At 51.1% G+C, this 11113-nt stretch overlaps 1 pseudogene; it reads right to left on the bottom strand.

Annotated features, from left to right (window-relative positions):
- On the bottom strand, positions 1-1111 carry LOC119313092 (annotated as a pseudogene).
- Positions 1112-11113: the final 10002 nt, after the last annotated feature.

Here is an 11113-nt window from a genome sequence, read left to right as displayed (position 1 = left end):
TCACTGAAGATACCCAAAAGAAACACCGAGGTGAGGTTTCTGAATATAGGAGTGAGCTGCTTCGGATGTTCTGGCTGAATCCAAATCTGCAGCAAGAACATAAACACACAGCTGCAATTGGTAGAGAAGAACATATTGTATGTAGATGCAAAAGATATTTAAGTGGTGTCCAGAAATTAGCTTTACCATTTAGTGCAAAAATCAAGACACAATTTCGACAGGTTCGTTGCATTCCTTGAAAGGCACTCGCTCAGCACGAATGGCGCCTGCCATTCCTTGGCTTTAGAAAAGAGTTGTACAACACGGAGCTCAGGAACGTAGCCAAAGAGCACCGGAGGGTTCTGGAAGAGCCAATTCTGGCACCCCACTTGTCTAAGCTTAGGGACAGAAATGAGCTCGATCCGCATGCACCCAAGGAAGGAGAACTCAAGCTCCTTGATCCCAGAGCACGGCACGTCGATCTTGAGCGCAGAGTACGGATCAACCAGTCTGCAGAAGCTCAGACTGAGATGCCTGAGCCTACCGCAGGCGCTAATGAGGTTGGTGATGTCCAAATGTCCAAACACAAGTTTCATGAGTGTAAGCCTGGGGAGCCACCGGAAGGCGATGGGGTAGAGGCAGGAAAAGGACATGAATTGCTGCCCAATCTCAGTGAGCAGTGGGATGGTGTTGCTCGAGGGCAGCGGAGATACGCAGAACTCAAGGCATTCAATCTGGCCCAAGCTCACGATGTCCTCCATGAGGTATCCTATGGATCTCAGGTGAGGGGAAGAAGATATGTAGAAGCTGAGGATGAGAGTCTTGAAGGCACCTCTCTCGCACTCGCCCTCGGCCGGAGGAATCACAGCCAGCAACGCCCACGCGGCATCCGTGAACGCGTTCATGGCCTTGAGTGGCGTGGCGCCTTGGAATTGACCGACGTCGAGGTGCACGCGCGACGACGCGAGAGGTTGTTGGGGAGGCGCAGCCACCATGTTGAGAGTGCGCCGACGTGGACCGCCTCGCGCAGGTCGAGGCACTCGAGGATGTCGAGGAGGAGGTGGTCGGGGAGCGTGCTGATTCTGTTCTCGCGATCTTGGCTGACGACGGGCTTGCGCGGCGGCGACTCCATGGTCGGGATTTCGGGGTTGACCGATTGACTGAAACCTTAGGTAGAATCAATCGGGTGGCGGCCTTATGTCGCGGCTCCTCCAGCACTCCGATCCGCAACCCCCTCCCGCGCGTGGCCGTCGATCTGGACAGACGGGGAGCGCCGTCGACGGCTCGATTGGATCCGACTCCTTCTCGATTCCCCTCTGGCATGCCCCTGAAATGATGGTCAGCTTGGATTTGATGGTCAGCTTTTTACGTCCCTCGGTTGCTTTATCTGATACCCTGGTTCCTTCCTTGCTCCGAATGATGGTATAGTTTCGAGTGAGGTTAGCATGCCGATGTTCAACATACTTGGTTCTGACTTCGAAGGATACCTTGGAGGACACATGAAAAAAGTTGACAAGGCTAGTAGCAGGGGAAGAGTCTAATTTTTAGTCACCATCAAGATGCAGCTGATGGATAGTATAAAGCTTGGATAGTGTGCTTTGTAAAATTACCAAGCTTGTTGTTTCTATCATGAAACTAAGATAGTGAAGATGCTTTAATTGGTAAACAGTTTGGGGAACTGAGAGCATAATTAAAGGAAAAATTATGATCAGTATCCGAAATTTTGTGAGACCCTTGAATACAATCTCTATGACTTCCTCGGTTATTGAACCACAACCAAGATTAAAAAATGATGAGACTATACAATTTTTTGTTAATTTAAGGACCTTCTTGGTCACCAATGCTCTAGTATATTGGTGACTATAAAGATGTCGAATATCTCGTGGAACTTCTCCCGTCCATACTTCTTTCCTCAAGACACCGCCATTCTCGACCATCCTTGCTAAATCATCCAGCTGATTATGAATTGGAAGTAATCTTTGCCATTTTCTTCCTTCCTCCTGGCTGCAGAAATGAGGTTGACGATCCTAGAAGTATTCCGATGTGACATCTTCTATTCCATCCCCTTCATTAGTACTTCTTAGAAACCCTTTTGCCACCCATAGTTCAACTAATTCATCACATTGCAGGTGATGTTTTCTTGGAAATATATACTACAATAAGCAAAGCATCGCCTAGCAAGATGACCAAGATGTTTGTAGCTCCACCATTGAGCTCCCATGGTCTCGACAAACTTCCCATTTCTAACTATTCTGCAAAACAGAACATCAGGTCTCGTACCTAGCCATCTTCCAAGTATTCTAGCAGATCGAGGCGGCCCTTTCAACTTTTTTTTCTGGCAATATCAGTCTCAATCACATTGAGTCTTCTTCAAACATGATCATCCACTAGCTCCTTTAATGCATTAACAAACTAAGGAAGACACCATCATCCAAGTCAGATATGGTAAAAACATCTCAGTTTTTTAACACCCCAAACAAGTAATGCATCTTCATTTGTACTAGTCACCAGAGTCTTGCTTCCTACTGCTCCAACCTTCATCGGAGAAAGTATCTGTCGCACTTCCAAACGGACACGACACTGTCACTTCCGAATGAACAAGGAACATGTCGCTTCTCTTATATAGGCAGAGCTCCACCTCCTCCGTGCTTGCTAGGCGAGGTGGTACTAATGCATTTTCCCCCTGTCGTGCATGCAAAGTACTCCCTCCGTTCTATATTAAATTTCACTCAAATGGATGTATGTAGCACCCGTTTAAGCGGCAAGTAACATGGGACAGAGGGCACACAACCTACATGTGCATGAGCTGGTTTTGAAGATGGGATACGGGTGGGGCGGCGGAGAGAGATCAACATCCCTCAAATCTTCATGAACGTGCCGCTAGTACTAGATGATGCATGATGTCCTAAAAAATCTTCACCAACGAAAGCAGTACTCCCTCCGTACCGATGCATTAGGCACATTGCAAAAACCAAATAATCCCAAAACGCTTAGACGCGGTGCATTAACTCCCACCTCTTTTCTTGTTTCTTGACATGAATGAAGGTATCAACCAATAAGAGATGTGGGATGTGTATGAAGTATGTTTTCAATGACTTGAGACTACCTCGCACGGCATGCAGTGGTTAGTTTATTGAATGCGATGGTATTAATTAAAAAAAATAAACATTAAGTACTCTCGTTTTCTGCTTCGCTTCGCGGTGCACAACGTAAGATGACAAATACACCGGTATGAAGGGAGTACGTGGTTCACTTGGAAATGGGACACGGGGAGGGGCGGCAGTTATTGGGCATTGGAGGTGTATAGTTATTTTTGGTACTAAAAATGTTATTTTTATTTATTTTTTTGCCTTTTGTGAACCACTTTCAAAACTAACATTACTTTTCTTCATCATTTTCAATCAAGATTTTAGCTACAACTTCACGTGAGATGTGACAAATATAAATTTGCATGGCCAAATGTTATGTAATTGTCCTTATCAGTGGTTGTTAAACGTGTAGTCTACAAATATACATGTGCAATTTGACCGATTAGACCATGTACTTAACGTCTTGAGATGTGGTTATTTTTCTTATATTCCTGACCATATTTGTTCGCTTCTGATCATATTTCGTTCTGTTCCCGTGCCGGTATTTGAATTTGCATAAACCGTTCCAATCTGCATGCGGTATTCAAATCCGCATCTGGCCCACTTCCGATTCCAAATATAAATATGGAATAGGATATGGTATGACCATTATCCTCCCAAATCCGATCTGGTTTCATCCTTACACAGTGCAAACAGTGTCCGAAGTCCTGCCTCGATTGGATAAATTATAACAAATCCAAATATTTTGGACCAAGTTTTACAGTTTAGGGCCAATAACGAAAATGATCATGTGCACACACACACACAAACACAAATTAGTAGCTAAAACTTCGGGGTGATCCAAAGCGGAGCAGGTAAATGTAGCCAAGCAGGGTGCAGGTTTGGCCATGCATCACCAAGTTTGTACATACTCCTATTCTTGATGTTCCAAATACCAAGATCTTTTCGTAACATTGGTCTGTAGATGGAGCAGTCGTCGGTGAGGTAGGCGCAGTTTGGTTCAAACGCCGGAAATTCCTTTGTCGAAAGGCACACGACAGAGTTGAGACCGAGGAAAAGCGCATGGTCTCCGAGGTCCCTTAGCTCTACCAGCTTCTGCCTGTCAGTGTCAACCTTGAACACTAGGAGCTCGTATGTGGTGACCTCGTTGATAAGGCGATGCGGCATGTCAATGCCTTCGCGAAGCAGTTCCGACACATCAATCTCTTGGTCATCGGTGTCGTCAGGTTCATAAAACTCATCTTCCTCGTCGCGGTTTGTCTCTAGCCCACTTAGCTCGTCGCCGTTGTCATCTCCGCTAGCTAAATCTATGCAATCTTGGTGCATTCTGTTCAAGATGCCTTGGTATGTGCCACGGTACTTGAGTGGACTACTTATGTGATCCCAAATCCTCCAGACCTGCAGGAGTTCGCCTGACGGGCCAAGGGCAAGGTACATGGTTTGCGATCTGCAATAGCTTGTCACGTCGCGCATGATCGTCGTCACTAATGGTGAAGGCCCACTGAGATCTAGAGTAGAGACCGAACCAGTAGTACATAAAATGTAGAACAAGCCATCCTTGTCATTATAAAGAATGTTCTCGACCGAGCTTGTATCGTCAGAAACAGGGAGCAATAATTGCCACCGCTCATCTCCTGGCCTGGCATACGAGAGGCTCCGATACGGAGCGTGCACAATCAAGACGGTGCATTCCGTCACCTTGGCGGCGGCAGAGACGGCAACCCGATGATACTTGGTATGCCGCGCCCAGCTGAGGTGTGGTCGCTCCCATTCGTTCTCAGGCTCAGCGTCCCAGACGTGCTTGCCGTCATCGTCGTAGAAGGATTCGTCGTCGTCGTCATAGTGGTGGATTGTGTTCACCGACGGGAGCATGGCCTGCACGCCAGTGACGGGGTTGAGGAGGTAGGGGTTGCCAACCTCGTCCGTGGTAAACACCCAGCCGCCGTTACACGAGAAGGCGAATCCCCGCTTCTCGTGCGGGGGCCCCGGGAAGGGGACTCGGAAGGTGACGTTGGTGGAGGGGAAATACAGGGCGGCATCGTTGGCCCCGTACTCCTCGCAGGCGTAGAGCAGGCATGGTGCTTGCTCCAGCTCGGGGAGGCGGAAGGCTTTGTGTGCGTCGCCAGGACGAACAGACTGCGCCAGCACGCCGGAGGTCGGGGATATCCAGCGCCGCCATGATGGTGAGCAGGAGGTCGTCTGGCAGACCAGACCAATAGTCGTCTGCATCAGCGGCGACATCTGATGAAGAGATTAATCCCCGTTGCTGCGCGCGTAGTTCTTGGTCGTCCTACGACAAGACTGCTCTCATAGTTGCGTCTCGTCCGTTTCTTTGGTTATATGTGATGTGAGGGAGAGGGACAACGCATGTATATTTGTAGTACAGCCAGCGCCACTCCGAGTCGGGCTGGGATCTACTTGATCCATCGGACTCGAATGCTCTTAGGGTTTACTGATCGACTTGCTAGAGAATTCCATCAAGAGTCCTTCTCCGCCACAGACGACGTACAAGAATTCTTACAAGCTCTACTACTTCTTACGAGGTCAACACCAATCAAGCATTCGCAGGCTGTTAGAGCATCTTCAACGACGACCCTCAAACTGCATGCATACGTCTACACCACGCAGTCTGGACCTCGGAAGACATTCAACACGAGTCCGTATCGATCCGTGGTCCAGACCATGTTTTCCCGTAAATTGGAACAGTCCGGACATCCTCATGACAAACGAAAAGCCACCACGTACACACTTCTTCGTCCAGATGGAGGAAGGCTGCTGACTGTTGCTGTTAATTGGCCGAAGGCTAGCATGTTAAGCCGGACCGTGATTTGTATTTGGGCATTTGGGAAAGCTTTGCAAATATTTTTGGGCATTTGTTGGAAGTTTTCTACTTGCCATATGATTAGCATCTGGCAAGTGATTAGTTTCCTATTAAAGGTTTTTATCACACGTTGCCAGAATGATGGAAGCTTTGTAAATAGATTTGGCCATTTGACGGAAGGTTGAAAATGACCAAGCCCATTTGACCGAAAGGTTTATAATTAGCAAGGTGATTAGTTGTTTATACTAAGGTTTTCTTTATTTACGGAAGGAAGCTAGTTCAGTGGCGAAAGCTAAGCAAGCAGCCTAGCTTTGGCGGAACCTATGTTGGAACCTCCACTCCCTCGCCCTAGCTCGCCTCTCTCTCTCACTCTGCTCGCTCACTGCTGCCGTGGCTAGCTCACCGGAGAGAAGGAGGTCAGAGAAGTTCAGAGAAATGGTGGACACATAGGTTTTGCCGGCGCACGAACGCCCCCTTGTTACCTCGAGCACGAACTCGACTGTGTCGATCTGTTACAACGCCATCAGGTGGCTTTATACCCCGAGCCAGCGCACCGGGCACGCACCCACGCCTCCGCTCGCCCCTGATCCTACCTGCGCTCTCCGCCACTGACCTCGCCCACGCTGCGCCCGACGCCCGCGTCACACGGCCAGCTCCAACGGCTCGCGCCTGACCAGGCCACCTACGGCTCGCCAACAGACGCACACACACACACACACACACACACACACACACACACACACACTGGTGCACGGACACGCCCGTGCACCCAACGCACGCACACACGCACGCCGTAGTCCCTGGACCCGACGCGCCCAACAAGCCCAGTGTGTGCCCATACCCGCACTCAACATGCTCAGCTCGTTCGCCGTGGCTTATTATCCCTTCATTCATGCCCTAAGCCGCGGCTCATAGCAGTCCGGCGTCTTTGACGCCGCCGTCCACCAGCAGCGCATGCCCCGCGGCCAGCTCCTTCCGCATCAGGGGACACTCCCTCTTTAAGTGCCCTCTGACACCGCACTTGTAGCACTTCCCGCGGCGATTGTCCACGCCGCCTGATGCTGTGCTCCCCGCGCCGTCGTCGTCGTCCTCTCCGCGTGCACCACCCCGACGCCGCTCGCTCGCACGCCACTGTTACGCGGTGTACAGCAGCTGCCCGTCCGCGCCCTTGCCGCCTGCCTGTCCTCGCCGACGCAGCCGCTCGTCGAACGCCTTCAGGTGCCCGAGCGCGTCCTCGAAGAGCAGCTCGACCGCCGCGTACAGGCAATCCGAGACGCAGTCCAGGAGCTTCTTCACCATCGCCGCGTCGTCGAGGGTTGCTCCCAGCCCGGTGTAGCGCGCCGCCATGCCGCTGATCTTCCCCGCGAACGCGTCCAGCGACTCGTCGCTCGCCATGCGCAGGAGCTCGAACTCCCCGCGCAACGTGCCCAGCTGCGCCGCCCGCACGCGATCAGCCCCGACGAACCGGGCCTTCAGGCTGCTCCATATCCACGCCGCGGTCTTCTTTGCAGCCACCTGCAGCAGCAAATCATCGGCGAGCGCCCGAAGCAGGTAAGCCCGCGCCGGCTTATCTTTCTTGACGATCACCGCCGATGCAGCGTCCTCCGGCGGCACCACCGCCTCCCACGGCCCGGCGGCATCCAGGTCGGCTTCCACCTTGATGGCCCAGGTGATGTAGTTCTCCCCTGCGAGCACCGGCGCTGCATGCGCCACCGTGCTGCCCGATCCGCCGGCATACGGCATGATGGACATCGCCGACGAGCTCCCTCCTCCACGTGGCTCTGATGCCAATTGTTGGAACCTCCACTCCCTCGCCCTAGCTCGCATCTCTCTCTCACTCTGCTCGCTCACTGCTGTCGTGGCTAGCTCACCAGAGAGAAGAAGAAGGAGTTTAGAGAAGTTCAGAGAAACGGTGGACACAAAGGTTTTGCCGGCGCACGAACGACCCCTTGTTGCCTCGAGCACGAACTCAACTGTGTCGATCTGTTACAACGCCATCAGGTGGCTTTATACCCCGAGCCAGTGCACCGGGCACGCACCCACGCCTCCACTCGCCCCTGATCCTACCCACGCTCTCCGCGCACTGACCGCGCCCACGATGCGCCCGACGCCCGCGTCACACGGCCAGCTCCAACGGCTCGCGCCTGACCAGGCAACCTACGGCTCGCCAACAGACGCGCGCATACACACACACACACACACACACTGGTGCACGGACACGCCCGTGCACCCAACACACGCACACACGCACGCCCTAGTCCTCGGACCCGACGCACCCAGCAAGCCCAGTGCACGCCCATACCCGCACTCGACATGCTCGGCTCGTTCGCCGTGGCTTATTCGCCCTTCAACCTACACTAGCACATGGATTAATAGCCTTCCGCCAAACAAAAAGCTATTATTCGTATTTTTTTAAAGAAAGTCACGTAGTTACTTGGCAATTGAAATTTAACAGAGACAGGCATTTAAAACTACAGTTGGATGGCCGGCTCCCACACCAGTGTCCTGGACTAGCCTCCCTTCTTCACGGATAGATGCGGGAACAAATTTACAGGTCCACGTTGAAGATGCCCTTAATAACTAGAAATTAAAATTCTGACTGGTTATGCCTCATACACAATCTCTAGGCTTTGCGAGAGCGCTGTGATGCCGATAGCATTCCTTAACCATATCCATCAACAAATTATTATTGCCACGGATGAGGAGAATCCATGGATGAGTCAGTTGCTTAATCCGACGCTTGCTATCTTTATCCACCATGGATCTTTCAAGGTCGATGGTGTTACAGTCCTTGCATGGGTATTCACCATGCAGGTCGATTCTCTTCAACCGCACAGCTCGTTCTGTGACAAGCCTTATATAGTTTGTCACCTTGTCTTCATCCTTGCACCTGAAGATCAGCAACAGCATCAAGCTCAGGTGCTATAAATCTTTGGATGGCTCCCATAGCATGTTGGTCTTGTCGGCACTACTCTCGGGTGTTTTGACACATGAATCCCGAAATAGGACATGCAACAGGTGTTTTTTTACCTGAATATTAACATTAACCACAGATGCAAGCTAGTGTTAAGTTTTCTCTATAATACTGCAACTACATAACCTAACATTTTCCAGCAGAAAAGTAGCTACTATCATGATTCCTCACCATAATAATAGGGAAACGTTTCCCTCGGGATGACCGGCCGAGCACTCGGCCGGTCTCCCCTCGCTCGCTCCCTTTTGACGCTGGAAACAGGCTGGCCACATGCGCTCGGTGGGCCTCAGCAAGACGCCCTTTCCTTATATCTTCCGCATCGCACCTTTTTTCTTTCTTTTCTTTTTGCTGCTTCTTCCTATCGCTGCTTCTTCCCCTGCCATGGTTACTGAACGACGGCGGTGAGCTGCATCCTACAAGATGGTGCACAACCGAGACACGTACAGGGGTGCTGGAACCAGCATGCTGTTTTGTAACCAACCAATCCAGAGCTGTGGAATCATCATGTAGTTTTGCTTCATCGTCTGAGTGGTTTATGCGGCGACGATGGCGGATGTCCCCATTTGTTGCAACCAACAAAGGCAAAAGCTTCTACCAGCGCGATTTTTTGCTAACACGGCGACCGGCGGAAGTAGCCATCAGGAGGCTGTTTGCAGCAAACGACCTGTTCCGAGCGAAGCCCGGGCTGGAACCAGCTTTGCGTTTTGCTACAACCGGCAAATCCAGAGCTGGAACCCGCAACCATTTTTGCTGCATTGTCGGAGTGCTTTTCTGCGACGACGATGGCAAGCGCATGATTTGTTGCAACCAGCAAAGGCAAAAGCTTCTACCAGAGAGCTTTTTTGCTACCATGGCGATCACAGAAGTAGAGACCACGAGGTTTTTCTTCGAGCAAAACAATTTGTTCTGGGCGAAGCCAGGGCTGGAACCAGCATCCGGGTTTGCTACAACCGGCAAATTCAGAGCTGGAGCCAACATCTGGGTTTGCTGCATATGCTTGTAGTGTTTTATGTGGTAGCGACGACGGACGACCTCATTTGTTGCAACCGACAAAGCTAGAAGCTTCTACCGGCGAGATTTTTTGCTACGGTGGAACGACGCCCGACGATGGTGACCATCAAGAGTTCTGATGGTGAGGATGGGCTGCAATAGCGACGGCGGATGCCATGGGGCGGCTGGATGCGGCGGCCACAGACGCAGGGTGTCGCCGCCCACAGTGGAACGGGGGGACGAGCGCATGGTGTTGCGGCCGAGGAGTCGATGATGCGCAGCGCTGCGAGGTCTTGCCGGAGAACGCGAGGTGCTGATCCGCGGAGGGCTGACCAGGGGCGGGGGCGGCTGGGAGAGATGAAGTTTACGAGAGGAGAGGGACGACCTCGAGGACCCGCTGTGGGGCGCGGGGGAGAGGGGCGGCCACCATGGGGGGCCATTGAGCGGACGGGAATAGCAGAGCGGGGGAGGAAGAAGGCGACCTGGATGGATGAGAGGATCTAACGCCTCGGGTGGCCCAATCTGACGGCTGGGGCGCGATCGGCCCAAACTTTGGGCCGACGCGCGAGCGCCTATAAGTCGCCATAATAATAACAAAGAATCTGGCTTCTATAGTTGTGCAATTTCAACAACTACAAACACAAATCACAGCCCTAATCATCACCCAAAGCAACAAATCAAATCAATGCACTACAAGAAATATGTCAACTTGTGCCCTTGATTATTGGTCACTGAAAGGTCATTGTTTTTCATTTGCAACCTTTTTGTGACAAAAAACAGAAGGTTAAAAGCTGGCAGTCGTAAACTGAAATTAACGACCTTCTCTGTGAGAAGGTTGTAGACGTTTACGACCAAAACAGAAGGTCATTGAACCCATGACCTTTTGTTTTGGTCACTAGCTGTCTGCCCAGGCCACGTCAGATCCAACGTGGCAATCTGACGTGGCAAAATTACGACGAATTGAAAAGGTCGTTGATAAGATTTAGCCCGGTCCAATTCGACGCTTTACATGGCCGAGCCCAACAATTCAGCCCATTTAATTTATTTTTTCCCTGTGCTTTGATTAGCTAAATAGGCCTGGAACAACAATTAGGATTTTTTTCCTGAGATGCCATCATTTACAATCCTTTTTTTTGGGCCTCAACCTTTTTGGAATCTGAAATTTATATTGCTCTTTAGAAACAAGTCCAACATAGTTTGGGCCTTGGCCTTTTTAGAGCCCAAGTATTCAGTGCAATATAAATTTTGGACAGGGCCTTC

Source organism: Triticum dicoccoides, chromosome 5B (genome assembly GCF_002162155.2).
Source record: "Triticum dicoccoides isolate Atlit2015 ecotype Zavitan chromosome 5B, WEW_v2.0, whole genome shotgun sequence".
Classification (NCBI taxonomy): domain Eukaryota; kingdom Viridiplantae; phylum Streptophyta; class Magnoliopsida; order Poales; family Poaceae; genus Triticum; species Triticum dicoccoides.
Note: the sequence above shows the minus strand (reverse complement) of the source record. Positions and strands in the feature narration are given on the sequence as shown.